Genomic DNA, 12,822 nt, shown 5'->3' with positions numbered 1-12,822 from the left:
GAAAAAAATTGTATTTGTTCTTTTCATTTACTATTTTTTCAACAGCAAGATTTAAGAACGAATCTTTTTTAAAGAGGAGGAGAATGATATGTGTTTCAAATATTCATGATATGAAAAGTTCAAATATTATTTAAAAATTATTAGTTTATATTTTTAGAATATTTAATTTAATTTTATATATTTTGATTTTGTTTATTTAGTTACTAAATTGGCTTTTATGTTTGTAGACATAAGATTTTTTTTTAATCTAATAAAAGATCATAAATATCTCCTAAACTATTGTAGTCGTCATATTAAGTGATTAGAGATATAAAAACCTCCTATTTTGGATTTTGTGATAACTATAGTATAAACAAGTTAGATTAAGAATTTTATTTTTTGTTGTATTAAGAAATTAGATAAAAAATTAAATGTTTCTCTTTGTATATTTAATTTTAACTTGTCCTTTTCGTTTTTATTTTAATATCAATATATTTTTCAGTTATTCTCCACATACAAGCGTTTTTGCTATACAAGTCTTATAAGTCTATATACTCAATTACACCTAACACGCGCATCTTCTGGCACGTCTAATCCACGCACCTCTTAACAGATTTTTTCAATCAACGCGTGAATATATAACTTCCTTTTTTGAAAGGATTTCATTTCTTTTTTCGAATTTCTTCTGCGTTTTCGTGCCTTCTCTCTGCGATCTCTTTTGTGCGTTTCTCTCTGTGTTCTCTTTTGGCGTTTACATGCATTCTCTTTGTTCGTTTTTCTTGATTTTCATTGTTTATGAAATCAAGTTCTGAAATTGTTTTGAAATCAAGCTCTGCTCTAAAATTGTTTTGAAATCAAGCTCTGAAATCATTTTGAAGATAATGGATTATTCAACTTCAGATTGCCAACTGAACCAGAGCGAAGTGAATTTTGAATTTGAATCCAATAAAATCCCTAAGGTGTGGTTTAATTCCAGTTAATATTTTTGTTAGTAGTTTATGATTATGGAGCTTAATAATGTTGTGAACCTTGCCTGTGAAATTTCTTGTTCATTGTTTATTGTTTGAATTGAATGTCATGTACTAGTTTTGATGAATCTTCTGCATTTTACAGGTTCTGATTTTTCAATTGACTGAGGGTAGATTGTCTTATTGTTTTAGTTGAAAAATTGTTTTAGTTTCTGTTTGATGATGAGTCATGAATATGATTTTTGTTATTTTTTATGATGGTTTTATAGTTGTATTTGCATTCTATAGTTTATGCTTGTTTTAATATGGTGTATTGTGGACTATTTTGGGTGTATTTTACAGTTCTTCTGTGATGTTGATGAGCAGTTTATTTCCAAAGTTGGGATGACTTTTAACACCCTTGAAGATGCTGCAAAATTCTACAAGGATTATTCGAAAGCTGCAAGTTTTTTTTACAAGAGTTCGAAGCACAAATAAGAAGGGAAACGAAATTAAGAACCAATTGATTACATGTAGTAGAGAGGAGAAATGGAAATCGAAAATATCTCCGACGGAGAAGAAAAACCCCTCAGCAGGATTAAATTGTCCCACAAGAATTTACATACACATATTGAAGGACATCGGTATTTGGATCATTTCCAAGGTCGTGTTGCATCATTCACATCCTTGTTGTACAAATCAAGTAGAGATATTTAAACAGCACAGGGAACTAATCATGTCCGTGCGTCGTACAATAGAGAATAACGAGGAAGCCAGAATCAGACCAAGCAAAACTTACCAATCATTTGTGACAACAGCCGGGGGGCATCGCGAGTTAAATTGAAATTTCTTTTTTGAGCTCGAACTCGAGGACGATCAGTCGATTATGCTTACTTTTTGGGCAGACGCAAAGAGCAGGGCCGCCTGTGAGGATTTCGGAGATGTTATTTCATTCGACATCACCTACAATACAAAGAGGTAATATGCTGTTCTAGTTTATGATGTTGAATTAATGTTGTTTTATAAATCTGCAGCAGAGGTGTATATTGGATGTTTTTGGGTGTAGAGAGTTATTATTTAGGTGTATTGATGAGCGAATAATTTATACGCTTTTTGGCATTGTTTTTAGGTAGTTTTTAGTAAGTCTAAGCTACTTTTAGGGATGTTTTCATTAGTTTTTATGTTAAATTCACATTTCTGGACTTTACTATGAGTTTGTATGTTTTTCTGTGATTTCAGGTAAATTCTGACTGAAATTGAGGGATTTGAGCAAAACTCTGAAAAAGGCTGACAAAAGGACTGCTGATGCTGTTGGAATCTGACCTCCCTGCACTCGAAATGGATTTTCTGGAGCTACAGAACTCCAATTTGTGCGCCCTCAACGGCGTTGGAAAGTAGACATCCAGGGCTTTCCAGCAATATATAATAGTCCATACTTTATTCGGAAATTGACGACGTAACTTGGCGTTGAACGCCAAGTTCATGCTGCTGTCTGGAGTTAAACGCCAGAAAAACGTCATGATCCGGAGTTGAACGCCCAAAACACGTCATAACTCAAAGTTCAACTCCAAGAGAAGCCTCAGCTCGTGGATTGATCAAGTTCAGCCCAAACATGCACCAAGTGGGCCCCGGAAGTGGATTTATGCATCAATTACTTACTCATGTAAACCCTAGTAGCTAGTCTAGTATATATAGGACATTTATCTATTGTATTAGACATCTTTTGACCACTTTAATCTCTTTGAATATTCGATCACTTGATCATGGAGAGGGCTGGCCATTCGGCCATGCCTGAACCTCTTTCACTTATGTATTTTCAACGGTGGAGTTTCTGCACACCATAGATTAAGGGTGTGGAGCTCTGCTGTACCTCAAATATTAATGCAATTCTATTTTCTTTTATTCAATTCTCTTTTATTCTTATTCCAAGATATTCATTCGCACCCAAGAACATGATGAATGTGATGATTAGATAACCCTCATCATCATTCTCACTTATGAACGCATGTGATTGACAACCACTTCCGTTCTACATGCAACAGAGCTTGAATGCGTATCTCTTAGATTCACCAACAGAATCTTCGTGGTATAAGTTAGATAGATGGCGGCATTCATGAGGATCCGGAAAGTCTAAACCTTGTCTATGGTATTCCGAGTAGGATTCTGGGATTGAATGACTGTGACGAGCTTCAAACTCCTGAAGGCTGGGCATGATGACAAGCGCAAAAGAATCAATGGATTCTATTCCAACCTGATTGAGAACCGACAGATGATTAGCCATGCGAGTGACAGCCGCAGAGGACCATTTTCACTGAGAGGATGGGATGTAGCCACTGACAACGGTGATGCCCTACATACAGCTTGCCATGGAGAGGAGTAAGAAGAATTGAGTTGAAGCAGTAGGAGAGCAGGCGTCCTTGAACCTTACAGTACCTCCATATGCTTATCTGAAATTCCCACCAATGAATCTGTATAAGTGTTCTATCCCTTTTATTATTTCCTCTATTTTCTTATTATTAATTTCCGAAACCATAAACAATTTTTATCTGCCTAACTGAGATTTACAAGGTGACCATAGCTTGCTTCATACCAACAATCTCTGTGGGATCGACCCTTACTCACGTAAGGTTTATTACTTGGACGACCCAGTACACTTGCTGGTTAGTTGAACGGAGTTGTGAATTCAACCAGTGCCATAATAATGATTTCTCTCAAAATAGTTAGAACATTGATCACAATTTCGTCCACCAAGTTTTTGGCGCCGTTGCCGGGGATTGTTCGAGTATGGACAACTGACGGTTCATCTTGTTGCTCAGATTAGGTAATTTTCTTTTCAAAAATTTTTTCAAAAATCTTTCAAAAATATTTTTTTTATTATTATTTTCGTTTTTCTAAAGTATATTTTCGAAAAATATAATAAAAATACAAAAAAAATCATAAAATCATAAAAAACCAAAAATATTTTGTGTTTCTTGTTTGAGTCTTGAGTCAATTTTTAAGTTTGGTGTCAATTGAATGCTTTAAAAATTTTTCTTGCATTTTTTTTCGAAAAATCCATGCATTCATAGTGTTCTTCATGATCTTCAAGTTGTTCTTGATAAGTCCTCTTGTTTGATCTTGATGATTTCTTGTTTTATGTCTTTTCTTGTTTTTCATATGCATTTTTTGTTTGTTAGAGTCCATGCATTAAAGATTTCTAAGTTTGGTGTCTTGCATGTTTTCTTTGCATCAAAAATTTTTCAAAATTGTGTTCCTGATGTTCATCACGATCTTCAAAGTGTTCTTGGTGTTCATCTTGACATTCATAGCATTCTTGCATGCATTCATTGTTTTGATCTAAAAATTTCATGCATTGAGTATTTTGTTGTTTTTCTCTCTCATAATTAAAAAATTCAAAAATCAAAAAAATATCTTTTCCTTATTTCCCTCCAAATTTTCGAAATTTTGGGTTGACTTGGTCAAAAATTTTTAAAAAGTAGTTGTTTCTTACTAGTCAAGTCAAAATTTCAATTTTAAAAATCTTATCTTTTCAAAATCTTTTTCAAAAATCATATCTTTTTCATTTTTTTATTATTTTCGAAAATTTAAAAAAAAAAATATATTTTTCAAAAATCTTTTTCTTATCTTTTATATCTAATTTTCGAAAATTAACTAACAAGTAATGTGATTGGTTCAAAAATTTGAAGTTTGTTACTTTCTTGTTAAGAAAGGTTCAATCTTTAAAGTTCTAGAATCTTATCTTGTAGTTTCTTGTTAGTTAAGTAATTTTAAAAATTAAATCTTTTTCAAAATATCTTTTTCTTAAAAATCTTTTTATCTTTTTATCTTATCTTTTTCAAAAACTTTATCTTTTTCAAAATTTTCAAAATATCTTATCTAAACCTCTTACCTTCTTATCCTTTCAATTTTGATTTCAAATCTTTTTCAATCAACTAATTAACTTTTTGTTTGTTTCTTATCTTTTTCAAAACCACCTAACTACTTCTCTCTCTTCTATTTTCGAAAATATCTCTCTCTTTTTCAAAAATTCTTTTTAATTAACTAATTGTTTCAAATTTTAATTTCAATTACATTTATCTCTAATTTTCGAAAATCACTAACTCTTTTTCAAAATTATTTTCGAATTCTTCCTCCTCTTTTCTTCTTTTATTTAATTATTTAATTACTAACACTTCTCTCCACATCTCTTCATCCAAAATCCGAACCCTCTTCTTCATTCTTCTACCCCCTTTCTTTTTCTACTAACATAAAGGGATCTCTATACTGTGACATAGAGGATTTCTCTTTCTTTTCTTGTTTTCTTCTCTTTCATATGAGCAGGAACAAGGATAAAGGCACTCTTGTTGAAATTGATCCAGAACCTGAAAGGACTCTGAAGAGAAAATTAAGAGAAGCTAAATTACAACAATCCAGAAGCAACCTTTCAGAAATTTTCGAACAAGAGAAGGACATGGCAGCCGAAAATAATAATAATAATGCAAGGAGAATGCTTGGTGACTTCACAAAACCAACGTCCAAGTTTGATGGAAGAAGCATCTCCATTCCTGCCATTGGAGCCAATAACTTTGAGCTGAAACCTCAGCTAGTTGCTTTAATGCAACAAAACTGCAAGTTTTATGGACTTCCATCTGAAGATCCTTACCAGTTTTTAACTGAGTTCTTGCAGATCTGTGAGACTGTAAAGACGAATGGAGTTGATCCTGAAGTCTACAGACTCATGCTTTTCCCTTTTGCTGTAAGAGACAGAGCTAGAATATGGTTGGATTCACAACCCAAGGATAGCCTGGACTCATGGGATAAGCTGGTCACTGCCTTCTTGGATAAATTCTTTCTTCCTCAAAAGCTGAGCAAGCTGAGAGTGGATGTTCAAACCTTCAAACAAAAAGATGGTGAATCCCTCTATGAAGCTTGGAAAAGAGACAAGCAGCTGACCAAGAGATGTCCATCCGACATGTTTTCAGAATGGACCATATTAGATATATTCTATTATGGTCTCTCTGAATTTTCGAAAATGTCATTGGACCATTCTGCAGGTGGATCCATTCACCTGAAGAAAACGCATGAAGAGGCTCAAGAGCTCATTGACATGGTTGCAAATAACCAGTTCATGTACACTTCTGAGAGAAATTCCGTGAACAATGGGGTACCTCAAAAGAAAGGAGTTCTTGAAATTGATGCTCTGAATGCCATATTGGCTCAGAACAAAATGTTGACTCAACAGGTCAACATAATCTCTCACAATCTGAATGGATTGCAACATGCATCCAACAGTACTAGAGAGGCAGCTTCTGAAGAAGCTTATGATCCTGAGAACCCTGCCATGGCAGAGGTTAATTACATGGGTGAACCTTATGGAAACACCTATAACTCATCATGGAGAAATCATCCAAATTTCTCCTGGAAGGATCAGCAAAAGCCTCAACAAGGCTTTAACAATGGTGGACGTAATAGGCTGAACAATAGTAAGCCATATCCATCATCTTCTCAGCAACAGACAGAGAACTCTGAACAAAATAATTCTAATTTAGCCAATATAGTCTCTGATCTGTCAAAGGCCACTTTCAGTTTCATGAATGAAACAAGATCCTCCATTAGAAATCTGGAGGCACAAGTGGGCCAGCTGAGTAAGAAAGTTATTGAAACTCCTCCCAGTATTCTCCCAAGTAATACAGAAGAGAATCCAAAAGGAGAGTGCAAGGCCATTGATTTAATCAAAGTGGCCGAATGCACTAAGGAGGAGGAGGACGAAAATCATAGTGAGGAAGACCTCCTGGGACGTTCCTCAAGCAAGAAGGAGTTTCCTATTAAGGATCCAGAGGAATCTGAGGCTCATCTAGAGACCATAGAGATTCCTTTAAATCTCCTTCTGCCATTCATGAGCTCTGAAGAATATTCATCCTCTGAAGAGAATGAAGATGTGACTGGAGAGCAAGTTGCTCAATACTTAGGAGCTATCATGACACTGAATGCCAAGCTGTTTGGTAATGAGACTTGGGAAAGTGAACCTCCCTTGCTCATTAGTGAACTAGATACTTGGATTCAGAGAACTCTACCTCAAAAGAAACAAGATCCTGGCAAGTTCTTAATACCTTGCACCATTGGCACCATGAGCTTTGAAAAAGCTCTATGTGATCTTGGGTCAGGGATAAATCTTATGCCACTCTCTGTAATAGAGAAGCTGGGAATCATTGAGGTACAACCTGCCTTGTTCTCATTACAATTGGCAGATAAGTCCATAAGACAAGCTTATGGAATAGTGGAGGACGTGCTAGTAAGGGTTGAAGGCCTTTACATCCCTACTGATTTCATAATCCTAGACACTAGGAAGGAAGATGATGAATGCATCATCCTAGGAAGACCTTTCCTAGCCACAGCAGGAGCTGTGATAGATGTCAACAGAGGTGAGTTAGTCCTTCAATTGAATGGGGACTACCTTGTGTTTCAGGCACATGGCCATCCCTCTGTGACAAAAGAGAGTAAGCATGAAGAGCTTCTCTCAGTTCAGAGTCAAGAAGAGCCCACACAGTCAAACTCTAAGTTTGGTGTTGTGAGGCCACAACCAAACTCTAAGTTTGGTGTTCGAACCCCATATCCAAACTCTAAGTTTGGTGTTGGGACTACACACTAAATTGACCTGATCACCAAGTGGCTCCATGAGAGCCACTGTCAAGCTATTGACATTAAAGAAGCGCTTGTTGGGAGGCAACCCAATTTTATTTATCTAATTTTATTTTATTTTGTCTCTTTGTTATTTTTGTGTTTTATTAGGTACATGATCAGGAGGAGTCACGAAAAAAATCAAAAAAATTAAAAACAGACTCAAAAACAGAAGAAAAAAATTTTCACCCTGGAGGTAGCGCAGACTGGCGTTCAACGCCAGTAAGGTGCATCTGGCCGGCGTTCAACGCCAGAACAGAGCACCATTCTGGCGCTGAACGCCCAAAACAAGCAACAACCTGGCGTTAAACGCCAGGATGGTGCACAGAGAGGACAAACTGGCACTGAACGCCAGGAACAAGCATGAAACTGGCGTTCAACGCCAGAAACATGCATTACATGGGCGTTGAACGCCCAGAACATGCACCAATGGGCGTTTGAACGCCAGAATGATGCATGAAGGCAATTTACATGCCTATATGGTGAAGGAATGGTATTTGTTTTCACCTCAGGATCTGTGGACCCCACAGGATCCTCACCTCAGGATCTGTGGACCCCACAGGATCCTCACCTCAGGATATGTGGACCCCACAGGATCCCCACCTACCATATTCTCACCTTACCTTTTAATCCTAATCACACTCTCCTAATCCAAATCTCATTTCACTCTTCCCCATATCACACTTCCCAAAAACCTTCACCAAATCACCTCAAGTCCTCTTCCCAATTACCCCATTCACCATTCACATCAACCTCCCCTTCCCCATAAACCCCACCTACCCTCATAAAATTCAAATTCAATTCCCCACCCTTTCCCACCCAAAATGGCCGAACTCCCACCCTCCCTCTCCCTATAAATAACCTCTCATTCTTCTTCATTTTCACACAACACAAACCCCTTCTTCTCCCATATACCCGAACCTACTCTCTCCCTCTCTACCATATTCTCTTCTTCTTCTTCTACTATTCTTTTCTTTCTTGCTCGAGGACGAGCAAATTTTAAGTTTGGTGTGGTAAAAAGCATAAGCTTTTTTTTCTTTTTCCATTACCAATGGCACCTAAGGCCGGAGTTTCCTCAAGAAAAGGGAAAGGGAAAGCAAAAGCTTCCACCTCCGAGTCATGGGAGATGGAAAGATTCATCTCCAAGAGCCATCAAGACCACTTCTATGATGTTGTGGCAAAGAAGAAGGTGATCCCTGAGGTCCCTTTCAAGCTCAAAAAGAATGAGTATCCGGAAATCCGACATGAAATCCAAAGAAGAGGTTGGGAAGTCATAACCAACCCTATGCAACAAGTTGGAATATTGATGGTTCAAGAGTTCTATGCTAATGCATGGATCACTAAGAACCATGATCAAAGTATGAACCCGAATCCAAAGAACTATCTCACAATGGTTCGGGGGAAATACTTAGATTTCAGTCCGGAAAATGTGAGGTTGGCGTTTCACTTACCCATGATGCAAGGTGATGAACGCCCCTACACAAGAAGGGTCAACTTTAATCAAAGGTTGGACCAAGTCCTAATGGACATTTGTGTGGAAGGCGCCCAATGGAGAATAGACTCCAAAGGCAAGCCAGTCCAACTAAGAAGACTGGATCTCAAGCCTGTAGCTAGAGGATGGTTGGAGTTCATCCAAAGATCCATCATCCCTACAAGCAACCGATCTGAAGTTACTGTGGATCGGGCCATCATGATTCATAGCATCATGATTGGAGAGGAAGTAGAAGTTCATGAAGTCATCTCCAATGAACTCTACAAAATAGCTGACAAGCCTTCACACATGGCACGGCTAGCCTTCCCCCACCTTATATGCCATCTATGTTACTCAGCTGGAGTCATCATAGATGGAGATGTCTCCATTGAAGAAGACAAGCCCATCACCAAGAAAAGGATGGAGCAAACAAGAGAAGTTCCTCACGGCCCTCAAGAAGAACATGAGGAAGTTCATCATCAACAAATGCCTCAAGGAATGCACTTTCCTCCCAACAACTATTGGGAGCAACTCAACACCTCCTTAGAAGATTTGAGCCATAATGTTGAACAACTAAGGGTGGAACATCATGAACACTCCATCATTCTCCAAGAAATAAGAGAAGATCAAAGAGCAATGAGGGAGGAGCAACAAAGGCAAGGAAGGGACATAGAAGAGCTTAAGAACATCATTGGTCCTTCAAGAAGAAGACGCCACTAAAGGTGGATTCATTCCTTGTTCCTTATTTCTTTCTGTTTTCGGTTTTTAATTATTGTGTTTATCTATGTTTTGTGTCTTTATTTCATGATCATTAGTATGTAACCATGCCTTAAAGCTATGAATAAATTCCATTAATCCTTCACCTCTCTTAAATGAAAAATGTTTTAATTCAAAAGAACAAGAAGTACATAAATTTCGAAAATAGCTATTGAATTTAGTTTAATTATATTGATGTGGTGACAATACTTTTTGTTTTCTGAATGAATGCTTGAACAGTGCATATGTCTTTTGATATTGTTGTTTATGAGTGTTAAAATTGTTGGCTCTTGAAAGAATGATGAACAAAGAGAAATGTTATTGATGATCTGAAAAATCATGAAATTGATTCTTGAAGCAAGAAAAAGCAGTGAAAAAGAAGAAGCATTCGGGAAAAAAAATGGAGCTAAAAAGAGTATATAGAAAAAGAAGGAGCAGTAGAAAAAGCCAATAGCCATTAAAACCAAAAGACAAGGGTAAAAAGGATCCAAGGCTTTGAGCATCAATGGATAGGAGGGCCCAAGGAAATTAAATCCAGGCCTAAGCGGCTAAATCAAGCTGTCCCTAACCATGTGCTTGTGTCATGAAGGTCCAAGTGAAAAGCTTGAGACTAAGTGGTTAAAGTCGTGATCCAAGGCAAAAGAGTGTGCTTAAGAGCTCTGGACACCACTAACTGGGGACTTTAGCAAAGCTAAGTCACAATCTGAAAAGGTTCACCCAGTTATATGTCTGTGGCATTTATGTATCCGGTGGTAATACTGGAAAACAAAGTGCTTAGGGCCACGGCCAAGACTCATAAGTAGCTGTGTTCAAGAATCAACATGCTTAACTAAGAAAGTCAATAACACTATCCCAAATTCTAAGTTCCCCAGAGACGCCAATCCCTCTAAACTACAAAGGAAAAAGTGAGATGCCAAAACTGTTCAGAAGCAAAAAGCTACAAGTCCCGCTCATTTAATTATAATTAATATTCATTGATATTTTTGAATTTATAGTATATTCTCTTCTTTTTATCCTATTTGATTTTCAGTTGCTTGGGGACAAGCAACAATTTAAGTTTGGTGTTGTGATGAGCGAATAATTTATACGCTTTTTGGCATTGTTTTTAGGTAGTTTTTAGTAAGTCTAAGCTACTTTTAGGGATGCTTTCATTAGTTTTTAGTTAAATTCACATTTCTGGACTTTACTATGAGTTTGTGTGTTTTTCTGTGATTTCAGGTAAATTCTGACTGAAATTGAGGGATTTGAGCAAAACTCTGAAAAAGGCTGACAAAAGGACTGCTGATGCTGTTGGAATCTGACCTCCCTGCACTCGAAATGGATTTTCTGGAGCTACAGAACTCCAATTGGCGCGCTCTCAACGGCGTTGGAAAGTAGACATCCAGGGCTTTCCAGCAATATATAATAGTCCATACTTTATTCGGAAATTGACGATGTAACTTGGCGTTGAACGCCAAGTTCATGCTGCTGTCTGGAGTTAAACGCCAGAAAAACGTCATGATCCGGAGTTGAACGCCCAAAACACGTCATAACTCAAAGTTCAACTCCAAGAGAAGCCTCAGCTCGTGGATTGATCAAGCTCAGCCCAAACATGCACCAAGTGGGCCCCGGAAGTGGATTTATGCATCAATTACTTACTCATGTAAACCCTAGTAGCTAGTCTAGTATATATAGGACATTTATCTATTGTATTAGACATCTTTTGACCACTTTAATCTCTTTGAATATTCGATCACTTGATCATGGAGAGGGCTGGCCATTCGGCCATGCCTGAACCTCTTTCACTTATGTATTTTCAACGGTGGAGTTTCTGCACACCATAGATTAAGGGTGTGGAGCTCTGCTGTACCTCAAATATTAATGCAATTCTATTTTCTTTTATTCAATTCTCTTTTATTCTTATTCCAAGATATTCATTCGCACCCAAGAACATGATGAATGTGATGATTAGATAACCCTCATCATCATTCTCACTTATGAACGCATGTGATTGACAACCACTTCCGTTCTACATGCAACAGAGCTTGAATGCGTATCTCTTAGATTCACCAACAGAATCTTCGTGGTATAAGTTAGATAGATGGCGGCATTCATGAGGATCCGGAAAGTCTAAACCTTGTCTATGGTATTCCGAGTAGGATTCTGGGATTGAATGACTGTGACGAGCTTCAAACTCCTGAAGGCTGGGCGTGATGACAAGCGCAAAAGAATCAATGGATTCTATTCCAACCTGATTGAGAACCGACAGATGATTAGCCATGCGAGTGACAGCCGCAGAGGACCATTTTCACTGAGAGGATGGGATGTAGCCACTGACAACGGTGATGCCCTACATACAGCTTGCCATGGAGAGGAGTAAGAAGAATTGAGTTGAAGCAGTAGGAGAGCAGGCGTCCTTGAACCTTACAGTACCTCCATATGCTTATCTGAAATTCCCACCAATGAATCTGTATAAGTGTTCTATCCCTTTTATTATTTCCTCTATTTTCTTATTATTAATTTCCGAAACCATAAACAATTTTTATCTGCCTAACTGAGATTTACAAGGTGACCATAGCTTGCTTCATACCAACAATCTCTGTGGGATCGACCCTTACTCACGTAAGGTTTATTACTTGGACGACCCAGTACACTTGCTGGTTAGTTGAACAGAGTTGTGAATTCAACCAGTGCCATAATAATGATTTCTCTCAAAATAGTTAGAACATTGATCACAATTTCGTCCACCATGTATTTAACGACTTTATTTCTTTTTCATCGTAATCTGTTTCAGGTATAATCTGGTTTTTAGATTTTTATCGGGGTGAATTACCACAGTCAGTCAACACTTCTGGGATACGCTTTGATGAAAAATGAGAATATTCCATCATTCAAATGATTATTTGATTGTTGGCTTCATTGCATGGGAGGAAATCCTCTAAAAGGAATTCTTACCGATCAATGCACATCGATGCAAAGGGCTATCGAGACTTGTATGCCCAAAATAATTCACCGTTGGTGTATTTGGCACAT

This window comes from Arachis stenosperma, chromosome 1 (genome assembly GCF_014773155.1).
Source record: "Arachis stenosperma cultivar V10309 chromosome 1, arast.V10309.gnm1.PFL2, whole genome shotgun sequence".
NCBI classification, from domain to species: Eukaryota; Viridiplantae; Streptophyta; class Magnoliopsida; order Fabales; family Fabaceae; genus Arachis; species Arachis stenosperma.
This window is presented reverse-complemented; position numbering follows the sequence as displayed.